Source organism: Sorghum bicolor, chromosome 8, assembly GCF_000003195.3.
Source record: "Sorghum bicolor cultivar BTx623 chromosome 8, Sorghum_bicolor_NCBIv3, whole genome shotgun sequence".
Classification (NCBI taxonomy): domain Eukaryota; kingdom Viridiplantae; phylum Streptophyta; class Magnoliopsida; order Poales; family Poaceae; genus Sorghum; species Sorghum bicolor.
In genome coordinates, this window is record NC_012877.2 from 62,248,074 (window position 1) to 62,260,321 (window position 12,248).

Consider the following 12,248-nt stretch of genomic DNA (forward strand, 5'->3'; position numbering starts at 1 on the left):
ATATTTGTGATGTTCATGTATTATACATATACTATTTTATGATATATTTAGTGATGCTTGTGTAATGTTAATGTGATGTTCTATGATGTATTTGTGATGTTCGGTAGTATATATATCGATATTCTAGGATATATTTTATGATGCTCGGTAGCATATTTTTCTTTTTATTTGGCTATAATTAATTACTTCACTAATGACATGGCCAGTTAAAGTAATATTTGTCTTAATTATCGATAGTTTATTTTTATTTTTTATTAAATATGTGTTATATATGGACTTGGTTGTTTCATTTTTGTATGTTATTAAATATTTGTTGGCTTTCAAATACTCCAGCACATATTGTGTTAGGATTTTGTTTTCAAATGAATTCATTTAAGAAAGTGCAGCCTGGTCTTTATAAATTTTACTGTTTGTTACTTAATACTTATGAATTTCTCATTGGGCTTTACCAGCCATTAAAAAAGCCTTTTTTTTTTATTCATTTGTATTTAGTTCTTTGATTTTATAGCAAGACGTTTGATTGCACACGGATAGTTCTTAGTAGATCAACGTGCAGTATCTTTTTAATATGTACTAGTTTACTGAAATCTTTGATGCAGACTATAGTGCACTCTCTTTGCAGCTCATTGATTGAGACTAAAACATGCAAGTTATACAAGCATATATATTACTTGAAATGTTAGAAAGCAATAACATTGATTTTTTTTGTTTCTGTGTTCAGTCATCAGCCAAGTTGCAACATATACTTCACTAGTGGAGGGCGCGCGCCCTCGCGCGCGAGGATGGACTATGATTAAAATTATGAGTATGATGCACATGTTGTAGGCATTATCATTTGCATCGTTAAGGTACCTTCACTGATATATATTTGCAGAATAGTTATAAAGTACAAAGGTGCCGTTATATGGCAGTGGCATTGGTAGTTTACGGCCTACCCTACAAGGTCGCTGTAATTTACAAAGTGCAGGGATGATTTCGAGCCCTTAACAGAGCCTTAAAAAATCACCATCTGTGAACCCATATTGAAGTCCCATATAATTGTTGTAAGTGATTTTGTAGATTCACCTGTAAAAGGAAACACATGGTTCTTATCAGTTACGCTAGATGGAAAATCCCAAAGTGGACAAATTTCTTTGTAAATGTTAATATAATTTGGAAGCAACAACTAAAGTTCATCAGTAAACTCTAATCTGTTATCTGATTGGCATGTTTTTTCGTCAAAAGTCCTATAGTCTACATTTTTGGATGTTTGCCCATGCAACTACCATGTAATCTTTTTTTTATGACCATGCCCTGCCATTATATGTAATCTGATAGCACGAAATGAAAGACATCTTTTTTGTCCTTCCAGTAAGGTAGGAAACATGCGACTACTCAGTGCTGTAGATTGACGTAAAAAGCCACAACATCTGCAACTTTGATCTATATGGTCAGTAGCATGAAAATGGCACTTGATCGGTGAAGCTACCAAAGTGCTAAAAAAATTCCACTCACTTCCCATCTCCCACAGCTTGCATACAAATGTTTCATATTTCAAGTAGTAACTATCAGTTTGATTGCTTTAGCCATTAAAATGTAAGGCATCTCAAAAACTAAATTCAGTAACTATCCTATTCCGCATCAAGTGTGCTGCATACTGGAGGTACTTATAGCATCAAGGAAAAAAATGATGTCCAAATGAAAATGAAGAGTCATAATGATATGAGGAAATAATAGCAACCTGTAAGTTTGCAAATCAATTGAAATAGCAATAGTGAAATTCAGATTTTGGTTGAGAAAAATACCCATCGATTCATTGCCTGCAGTCTTGATCTAAAGTTGTTTGATTTGAAGATGGGTTCATCATTTGTAGTCTTGATCGCTTGAATTAGCCTGACACCTCAATTTTCGCATGTCCCTAATCGTGGTTCCGTTGTTTTGATTTTTAAAATGCCAACAGTGAGCGATTAAATATGAGGACTCTGACGAAGCTTCTATTTTAACAAACCATGGCTACAAGCACATAAAATCGCTGAGTCTCACTGAAGCACAACACTGCATAGGGCAACCACAATCTGCACCTTGTATGCTCTGTCCACAGAAAAAAGAAGAGAGAACTGAGAAGGGATTAATTTACATTGACAAGCTTGGGGGCAAAGAGATTTACTGCCAATACAAAGAGAATCTGCTTTGGGTCAACCAATGAGGAAGATCAAAGCCAGGTTTTCAACTTTTCATCAAAGAATTGAGATGTGAGCAAAGGCTATTATTCTTTCTTGAACTACAGCAATTCCACCAGCGACAAGGATGAAGTGGAAGACCTTTTTTTATTAGGAAAATCTCAGACCGGTCGGGCTTAAATCCCAACCATAGAATCCCTCCACTAAATTAATGAAGCAACGAAAAAATACTACTCTTGTAGTTGGCATCAACCGGAAGGAAACCGCTGTGCAAAATATGAAAGCCATTGCTAACTAAGCACTGAAATTGTAGTCTTTTAGTATAGGCTTCGAGAGTAGCTCTAATTTTCTTAATGAACCTGCTAAAGAAAAACATTCAATATAATATGCATTGCAGTAATCTTGAAAAAAAAGGCCAAGGTTGGCATGAAACAAAGAAAGCATCATGCTCAATTTCTGATAGCAATCGTAGCAGTTTCAGAGTTCTCACTGAACAAAAAGTTCCTTCCTAGCAACTACTACATACTCAAGAACGAGAGTATGCTAGGGTTTAGCAAAAAAGGGATTGTGCTATATAATATTTAGGTTCCCCACAAATAGAGCAGTTCAGCTGAAAAGTTGATTTCCATTGAACTGCCTAGTCTAAATGGAACTCAGATAAGATGAATCTGAATATATAGGGAAGCAGATAGCCTCCAAAGATATGTCGAAGGTCATTTGGACATAAGTCATTCCTTTTTTTTTCAAGGTAACCCATTTTTCTTTAGTGACAGGCATCAATTTATTCAAGAAGGGAAATGCCATTTTAAGTGGGAAATGCCATCTAGTTCACAGGGTATACATGTGAAACAGATAGATAAACTATGAATTTAATGTGGATTTTTGGTTCATAAATAAAAAGAACTACAAAGAAGATACATGGTACCTTCTGTAAGGTGCCAAAGGAAAGTTTCCCATGTTTAGTTCAGTGATTTGATATAACCTCCTGCATAGTAACACACTGAAATGTGATGAGAGAAAGCAACCAAAGAGGATACTCAAGGTAATCAAAAGGATGTGATAGTTGCAATTCAGAATAAATCAAATCGCTGAGTGTGATGCATGTATTTTCATGGTTTACCACTCTGTGGTGAGCAATAATTAAATAGCACAAATAAATTTCCCTAGGATTTCTAATCAAATATGATCACATACATCTGCAGGCAACTCAAAGAATATGAGGTTCACAATTATTACCCTATATAGCTGGAAACATCCATGACAAGGCTTATACTGCATTTGTTGCTGACCAGGGACTTACAAAGGGTTTTGTGAAGGAAAGAGGGAGTTAGTAGCTGCATTGTTTGTTGAGCCTAGGCATGTAAATCTTGTAGCTAAGGAAGTGCACGCTACAAGGAAAAATAGGGATTCAGAACAAGGTCAAACAGAGAAGGACATAGTATAGAAAATGTATGTACTAAATGAATCCAAAGCGGCAAATGCCAACATATCTTTACCTGTGTTAGCAACCCAGCAACTCATAATTTATATAACGGTGAATAGAGTCATAATTTATATAATTATTATATATGCAACAGTTCAGTACACAACATGCTGTTCAGTCAACTAATATAGAAGCATATAAGCTTCTTGAAAGTTCCAGGTGGTCTTAGCTGACTAACGAAGCTAGAAAATACACTGGCAAACTGGTGCTACCAAAGGATACAATTGTTCGGCTAATATACATAACAGTCTTCTAATCTAGTGTTCTTACCTCGGAGGTATGTTCTAATAATACAAAGAGTTTAACATGCACATGACATATCATTTATTTTCTTCATGTGAAGCAAGTGCCTGTGCATATCACAAAAATGATGAGGTAGACATTTTGTCGGTCCAAGATACCTGGTGCAAGAAACAGAAATTTAGTGGAGAGCTAATGAACATGAGATAAGGATGATCGTGTAAAAGGATATTTATTTATGATGGAAAGGGTTTATAATATTTCTAGATCACAGAAGCAGAGGGTAATTTTGCAGCCTGGGACAGAGCCTATAGTACACATTGCCAACTGATACTGGTAACAGTTTTGAAGTAAGCATTAGTGCGCAGGTTTAGTTTTAGTAGGGAGAATGGAAACTGATCAAAAGTGATGTGTTTTTTTTGGATCAATGCTTAAGAGGGAAAAGGGATAGGGCATGGTAAGCTAATTGAATCTATTAATCACTAATTAGTTTTTGTGCAGATATAGTAAATTTTTGGCCAATAATAATACTATTGATATATAAGATGAAACATTTCAAGGAGCCATCATAGAAATGGTCATAGAATACTTTTCAGAAACCAGTTATATTTTAGGTGACACAGCTGTTTTGATGTAAGATACGCTACGTAAGTATACTGCAACCAGCATACTAAAACTTTGTTCGAAGACCAAAATCTCACTTTCTTTTTGAGAGCACAATTGTACAGTATTACTTGTACAGAGCATGTGTATAGCCTGAACACAATGCTGATTAATAGGCAGTGAAAGCAAAGCCTTTATCATAGACAAAGAATTAATGTTCATGTAAACTGGTCTATGACATTTACAATGTACAAGAAACCAACTATGTTAACTATCTGTGCATTTTGATTTCAGTTTAGACTTTAGAGAACTATTTTGCCTAAAAGGGAGGCATCAGATATAGTAAGCTAACCAAATTTGATCACAGATAGGAGAAAGAGTCAAACCTGACGTTAACTACTGGAACTCTGCAGTTCGTTGTTGTGCTGAGACTGTAGGCCACCCTTGTCCGAAAGTTCCGCAGGTCGTTAGCAGTGTGTCAGCTGATTCACTTAGCCAGCGTTAGAAAACAGAAGATGCTCTAGTGAAACTGAAATAATTCTTAAAGAAATTTGAATCAACTTCAAGTATTTGAGTTGTTGCCAAGAGCACAATAACAGAGAACAAGAACTAAGCATACGGATGCACTATAAACAACTACTTTAGTCATACTGCCTTACCAACTGAATTTATAGCAGTTCAAAATTTAGTGATAAGGGACATGCAATTAAATGGCATGAAGATAGTATAAAACAAGGTGTAATTTTAGGAGCATGAAATAGGATTATTTGTTTATGCTAGGCCAATTATGCTAAGGACCTTACAGAATTTGAAGCTAACTGAATAGCATATTAAACACGCAAATCCTGGAACATCAATATCAAGTTTGAAAAGTGCAGAAGGTAAAACAAAATCCAAAATAAAGCTCCCAGTTATAGCATTTTGGAGTTAAGCTCCTCACGTTTCCATTTAGTGTAAAAGCATGTTAAGTCCTTCTTCATCCTCTTACTTGGTATCTGATTGGATGCACCTAAAAAAATAGAAGACTACTGATATTTGACATGTACACAGTACGATGAGTAAATAAAAGTCACACAATCAGGATGAGAGGTTCTCAGAATATTTGGCTTTTACCTAACTGAAGAATGTACAACCCTATAGAACAAACTAACACCCAAAGTGAATGGGTCTGAAGGAAGTACTAAGGCTCAGTTGGATAAGTGGAGAGACAGAGCAAGATAATTAGGATGTAAAAGAGAGGGGCAAAGGCAAAGCACAAGCTAAAACTGCACAGCAAACTACAATGAAATGAAGACCAAAGCTGTAATAGGTTAACACAAACAAGATTCATGTAAGGCTGATAAGTGGAGCTGAACAGATATAAACAAATGCAAAGTCAATTTTGAACAAAATATAGTTATGGCTGAAGCAATGGGAAAACAATGGAAAATAAACAAGGCTCACATATGGAAGGTAAAATTGAGAGGCATAAACATACACACACAACATCTTTTTCGCTAAGAACACAAAGAGCAGACATATACTTGTGAAAGAAATCATTATTCATGACAACACAAGCTTATCTTCAAACAAAATGGACTTTTTCGGCACATAGCAATGAAGAGCATAAAAAAAGATTTGATTGTTGCTAGGAAAAAGTAGGTCATCATTGCATGTGCCAAAATGCCTCAGCTCATTATTAACAATTAAAAAGAGGACCATGTATATGTAATGTTCTCATCATTCCATACGCCCAATGCCTCAATTCAGTAGAAGTCGAATCGAATTATCATAAAGGACTAAGTAGTCATCATCATAAAAAGAGTGATACTCATAACTGCATATTCTAAAAAAAGATACTTTGTTCTAGCATATGCTAAATGCCTCAATTCAGCAGAAGTTGAATCGAATTATCATAAAGGCCTAAGTGCTCATCATAAGATATGATCATAAAAGGGCGATAATCATAACTGCATATTACCAAAAAAGGTACTTTGTTCTAGCATCAATGGTATTGAAATATGGTGAATAGGAAAATACAAAATAGCAATGGCATGAAAATATGGTCAACTCTATAGGCATTGTCGTATACTGAAACTGGAATAACTACATCATCGGCAATGACATATGCTCGGTATAAAATAAATTAATCAGCAGCCTGGGCATATGCGTATATATTATGCCAAGAAGACAAAATCGAAGGAATCCAACAAGGAATCCCCTAAATCCAGTCAGGTGAATCGAATCAGCTCTTAAAAATCTTGACGTTGCTGATGTGGGCCGTTAATGGAGGGGATCAAATGGCTAAAGTAATTGCAGGAGACGTGGGCATTGGTTCTCTTTTAGGAGCCCGCAAGGTTTGTAGAGTTAAAACACTATAACAGCATCAAAATGGAACTCCCTTTCTTTATACCCGTGAAATCATAGATGAACCCTAGGAAAGAGAAGCAACAAATCTGAAATCAATCCAGAAAAACAAAAAAGAAACCAGATCAGAAGAGGTAACCCATTTGCAGCACGCATATAGGTAGCTAGGGTTTCAGCAACCCGAGGAGCAGACGTTCTCCGGTGGGAGGAGGCATTGAGCAGCCCATGTCGAAGGATGGAGGAGAGGAAAGGGGCCACGGGACCCTAGCTGCGCCAACGTGCCACCCGCAAGGGTCGCAACCGCGCCGCCGCCCGCAACCACGTCGTCCCTTTTGCCGCCTTGGGAACAGAGAGAGAGGTGGAGGGAGAGGAGGAGGAAGAGGTGTGCGGCGGCCGCCGCTGCGGCCCGCTGGTGGCCGGTGTTGTCGCCTGTCTCGATGCGGGTGGACAACAGGCGTGGAAAGCGGAGGTGAGGACGGAAGGGAGCAGAAGAGTGTGGAAGGGAGTGGATTGGACTGGGTGGATTCTCCGAGTATATTGGTGGGCGGGCAGGGCAGATTTGGATGGAAGCTGCGGGGACTCTGCAGCCAAAGCCATACAAGGAATCCAACGAAGAATCGAGTCAACAGAATCAGAATTAGCTCCTAAAAATCCTGACATGGGTAATCTAGGCCGTTAATGGAGGGGATCAAACGGTTGAAGTAATTGCAGGTGACGTGGACATTGGTTCTCTTTGAGGAGCCCACCAGGTTTGTAGAGTTATTAAATAAATAAAAATAAAAAATGAGCTGCAGATTTCTCTCTGTGCAGCAACAAAAAGGACATAGGCAATGGAGTCCAGAACTAGGCTGTTAGGGTCAAGAATAGAATGCTATAACAGATTTAAGAATTGTGTCAATAGTATAATTGTCACGTGTTTCTGTTGAATTATCATTGGTTGAAATTTTTTGGCTCTTTTGATTAGATGGGAAAAACTGTAATTTATGGATAAATAATACGGTGAATGATGATCCTATTTATTTATCTTTAGATTTTTTTTTGGGACCTTTACCTTATGTACAGAATTATTATGTTAAAGCATATGTTGAGAACGCCTGCAACTATTGCATTGTATGGTTGTAGTATACTGTGGACTGTGCAGGCATCTGCAAACCTGCCTGCATTTTACTGCAAAACCCAGCCCTATCTGCAAAACTCATAATTGGCAATTTGTACATGTTGATATATAGTAATCAATTCTGGTATACAGTTTTGTAGCAACATTCTGGCATGCAGTGATGCGGCGGCTTGCTAGCTAGGTGTCTGCAGATAGGCCGGCCCACTTGCATCCCTGCTGTGCCGAGATTGTGGGACTGGGAGGTGGGGCTGCAAAAGGCATACTCTTACATTCTTGTTTGTCCCGGTCCACCAACCAAAGAATTTTCGGCCATGTAGTACGTATAAGGATGAAATTGAAGTGGGGAAGGTTGTTTCCCTCGGCTAGATAGAATGGATATCCATTTGTTTTGAGAATAGAAATAAGCCTCCCTTCTAGAGATGCCCCACTATCAATGAGAGCCTTTATGAAATCTAACACATATCTCTGTCGTAAAGAACTCTTGATTAGCTCGCTCAGTGGCCATGGCTTAATGAAATAAAATCCTCATTCACTACCTACATGCTCCACCGGGGGTATGCCTCAACCCGATCTTACATAATGCATCAAGCTAGCCTTAGGTACCAATTCTCAAATTCCCACACATAGTTTCTCACACACCAACGCAAGGAAATTACATTGATGAGTGGAACCCCCCTTTTATCAATTGAACACTTCCCCTTCCCATGACTCAGAAATGGCAACCAGTATGGAGAATTTATTTATTCTTTTTGAATATACGAATGCAAGTACAAAACATCTCCAAGAGTTTTTAAGAATTTCTTCCTAAAAACCGTGAGGTTTTTCGAAGGAATAAATAAGACCGTCTTTAATAGTTTCCAATAATTTACTCCTAAATATAGAGGATAATTTTACATTATAAATCCTATATACTATTTCTAAATTACCCTGTCCACTTTTATATATTCTTTATATGTGTGTACATTTGTATCCGGAATTATTCCCTACTCTTTATTCTTTCTCACGCCCTTTCCACCTTTGATTGGCAAAGCTATCCATGCTTTTACTGATTTTTTCTAAGTGCCAAAAGATTGGAAGGTGGAGTTTGGAACTCTTGCAGATGAGTTTTTTTTTTTCTATTCTTGCTAAAATCCTAGATTGGGAGGGTTTTAGGAACTTGGAGATTTTGTATATCCTTGTTTACGTGTAGGCAGACATGCATTGATGCGTATAGAGGATTTTTCTAGTGGTGCATTGTACGATGAGCTAGAACTAAGGGGCCGGGGAAGATGGAGCGAACGTGAGAGCTCCTGTGCCTACGACCTGCATCTGTAGCTACACAATGCTTGGATCGCTGCTCATCGTTTTTATCCCACAACATTTGCCAGACTACCACACTTCACTCATGAAATCCATATTTTGTCCTACAGTGCCCGGTGGCTCTCTAGGTTGATTAATTTAAAGCAACACAAACTGTTTTCAACTCTCTAGGTTGATGAATTGAGATCGATTACATAGAGGCTAGCTCTTGTTATTATTTTTGTAAGGTAGAGTCAACTACCATTCCAAACATATAGGGTTGCATCATCGAGTGGCTTTGGGTAAAAGACGACGGCGCGAGCATTTAGGTTTGCAAGAGAGACAGTTCGCCCTGCACACATCCTGCCTCTGATAACAGTTGGGTTCATCCATAGTCAAGCAGCAGTAGCAGACCTTAAAGTGTGTACAAGTATCCCGCTCGCAAAATGTTATTGTAAAATCACTCTGATCAGTCCCATTGGATGATGGTGATGATGTTGAACTTGCAGCCTCAAGCAGATGATGATGACCTGCCGCAATATTTTAGTATTTATAATCAGCATTTTGCATATATATATATATATATATATATATATATATATATATATATATTGATGAAAAGATATGATGTGTATGATGATAATAAATAGAGGTGAGAACTGCTTACACATCACAGGCGATGCATATGCAATCAACAAAAGGTACACTAGGATGCCATAACACCTACCCCTCATATTTGTATTGTAGGCGAACCTAAATGCTATAGTTTGCATAGCCTATGTATAGGTGATTTATAGCTATATATATAGACAGAGAGCGCTGGTGCCATGAATCATGACTACATTGCACGAGCTATGTATATGGAAAATAATATATACAAGTAGGTTCTTGCTATATATGGTGCCCGTTAGATGTGATTAAAAAAGATGACCTATTACCATCTAGGAGTTAATAGACCACTCTATTCTTTATTTAGAAATATTTTATGGAAAAAGAAGTAACTCCCTCTGCAATTGATATTTTCTTTAACAAATGTTTCTTAATTTTATAATTGATATTTTCTTTGTAATCAACAGCTAAGATTTAATTCATATCTTGTTTATCTATAGAGGAAAAGGTGTACCATAGCAAGGCTTGTGGGAGTATGTGTACCATGGGCATGTTAACCCTTTTATCATCCATGTGACATAATCTATATATCTATATCTCATACATATAAATAGCTAATCTCTACTACAACAACATACTAGACATCCACACCTTCTCCCACTAATAGTCATGTCATGTCGTTAACTTTCAACCTTTTAATACAAGGTATTCATGTCATCTTCACTTTTTTTTCAAAATTATTTGCAATCCCTATAGCAACGTGTGACTATATATATATATATATATATATATATATAATTCATACTCTAAGGGGTTACATATCAAGTTCCAAGGGGTTTGAAACAATTTTTCATTCTTGAGTAAAAAACACAGCACCAAATTAACACACATGAATCTTCAATCAAATCAAACGACAATGAATCACAATCTACAAGTTAATTATGGTGATCGAAACTGATGAATTGAGAACTGAGAATGATTACATAGAGACTAGCTATTGTTATCCCACGACATCTGCCACACTTCACTCCTGAAGTCTACATTTTATCCTATAGTGTCCGGTGGCTCTCTAGGTTGATTAATTTAAAGCAACACATGCTATTTTCAACTCTCTAAGTTGATGATTGAGATTGATTACAAGGAGGCTAGCTCTTGTTATTATTTTTGTAAAGTAGAGCAACTACCGTTCCAAACATATAGGGTTGCATCATCGGTTGGTTTTGGGTAGACGATGGTGGCGTGAGCATTTAGGTTTGCAAGAGAGGCAGTTTGCCTTGCACACATCCTGCCTCTGATAACAGTTGGGTTCATCCTCAGTCAAGCAGCAGTAGCAGACCTTCCACAGTACACAAGTATCCCGCTTGCAAAATATTAGTGCAGAATCACTCTGATCAGTCCCATTGGATGATGGTGATGATGTTAAACTTGCAACCTCAAGCAGATGGTGACGACCTAATGCCGTAACATTTTTCTATTCATAATCATCATTTTGCATATATATTTATTATTGATGAAAAGACATGATGTGTATGATGACAATAAATAGCACTACTTACATGTCACAGGTGATGTATATGCAAGCAGCAAAAGGAAAACGAATATGGCTGCCGAGTACACTAGGACGCCACAACACCTACCCCTCATATTTATATTGTAGGCTAACCTACTAAATGTTATAGTTTGCAATTGCATAGCCTATGTATAGGTGGTATATAGCTATATATAGCCAGAGTGAGGGGTGGTGTCATAAATCAGGACTACTCCCTCCGTTCTGTAATATAGTACATTTTAGCTACATTTTAGCATTCAAAATTTATCCTCAAATATGACACCCTCTAGAGGATAAAACCAGTTTTATATTAAATACTTTATATTTATCAACCAATCAGTATTAATCACATTGATGATAGCGTCTGATTAAGAAATAAAATGAGGGGTACATGTGTCTTTTATTTTCTCTTCTAGTTTGCTTAAAATTTTTAGAATACACTATATTACAAAATAGAGGCAGTAGATTGTACGAGCTATGTATATGGATGTAAAATTGAAATTATACCATATATAGGAGGTATATAATAGGTCACTCTATTTCTCATTTAGAAACACTCCATGGAAAAATAAGTAATTATTCTCTTAGTCCTATAATATAGTATATTTTAGCGTTTAAAACTTGTCCTTAACTATAATACATTCTAGAGGACAAAATCTAGTTTTGAATTAATTACTTTCTACTTATCAATCAATCACCATTAACTATATTAATGATACCGTCTGATTAGGAAATAAAATTAAAGTACATACGTCTTTTATATTTTCTCTTAATTTGTCTTAAAATTTCTAGAATGCAACTATCTCATAGGAAAGAGAGAGCAACATCATATAAGATATATAGACTGTATGTGACTGTAATCAT

General features: G+C 36.8%; 3 long non-coding RNA genes across 12 annotated transcripts; all 3 read right to left on the minus strand.

Annotated features, from left to right (window-relative positions):
• On the minus strand, positions 830–7,421 carry LOC110429686. 10 transcript variants are annotated; one of them, XR_002446810.1, is made up of 7 exons: positions 5,599–7,421; positions 5,426–5,494; positions 4,872–4,967; positions 3,460–4,043; positions 3,085–3,159; positions 1,785–2,070; positions 830–1,065 (listed from the first exon to the last, which is right to left on the minus strand). It is a non-coding gene; the product is annotated as an uncharacterized LOC110429686 (long non-coding RNA). The 10 variants fall into 10 exon arrangements; XR_002446809.1 differs by having other exon boundaries at positions 4,872–5,494; XR_002446803.1 differs by having other exon boundaries at positions 5,426–7,421.
• LOC110429559 lies at positions 9,402–9,993 on the minus strand. Its single transcript, XR_002446637.1, has 2 exons — positions 9,894–9,993; positions 9,402–9,756 (listed from the first exon to the last, which is right to left on the minus strand). It is a non-coding gene; the product is annotated as an uncharacterized LOC110429559 (long non-coding RNA).
• On the minus strand, positions 10,935–11,502 carry LOC110429548. The gene is made up of 2 exons (XR_002446620.1): positions 11,392–11,502; positions 10,935–11,287 (listed from the first exon to the last, which is right to left on the minus strand). It is a non-coding gene; the product is annotated as an uncharacterized LOC110429548 (long non-coding RNA).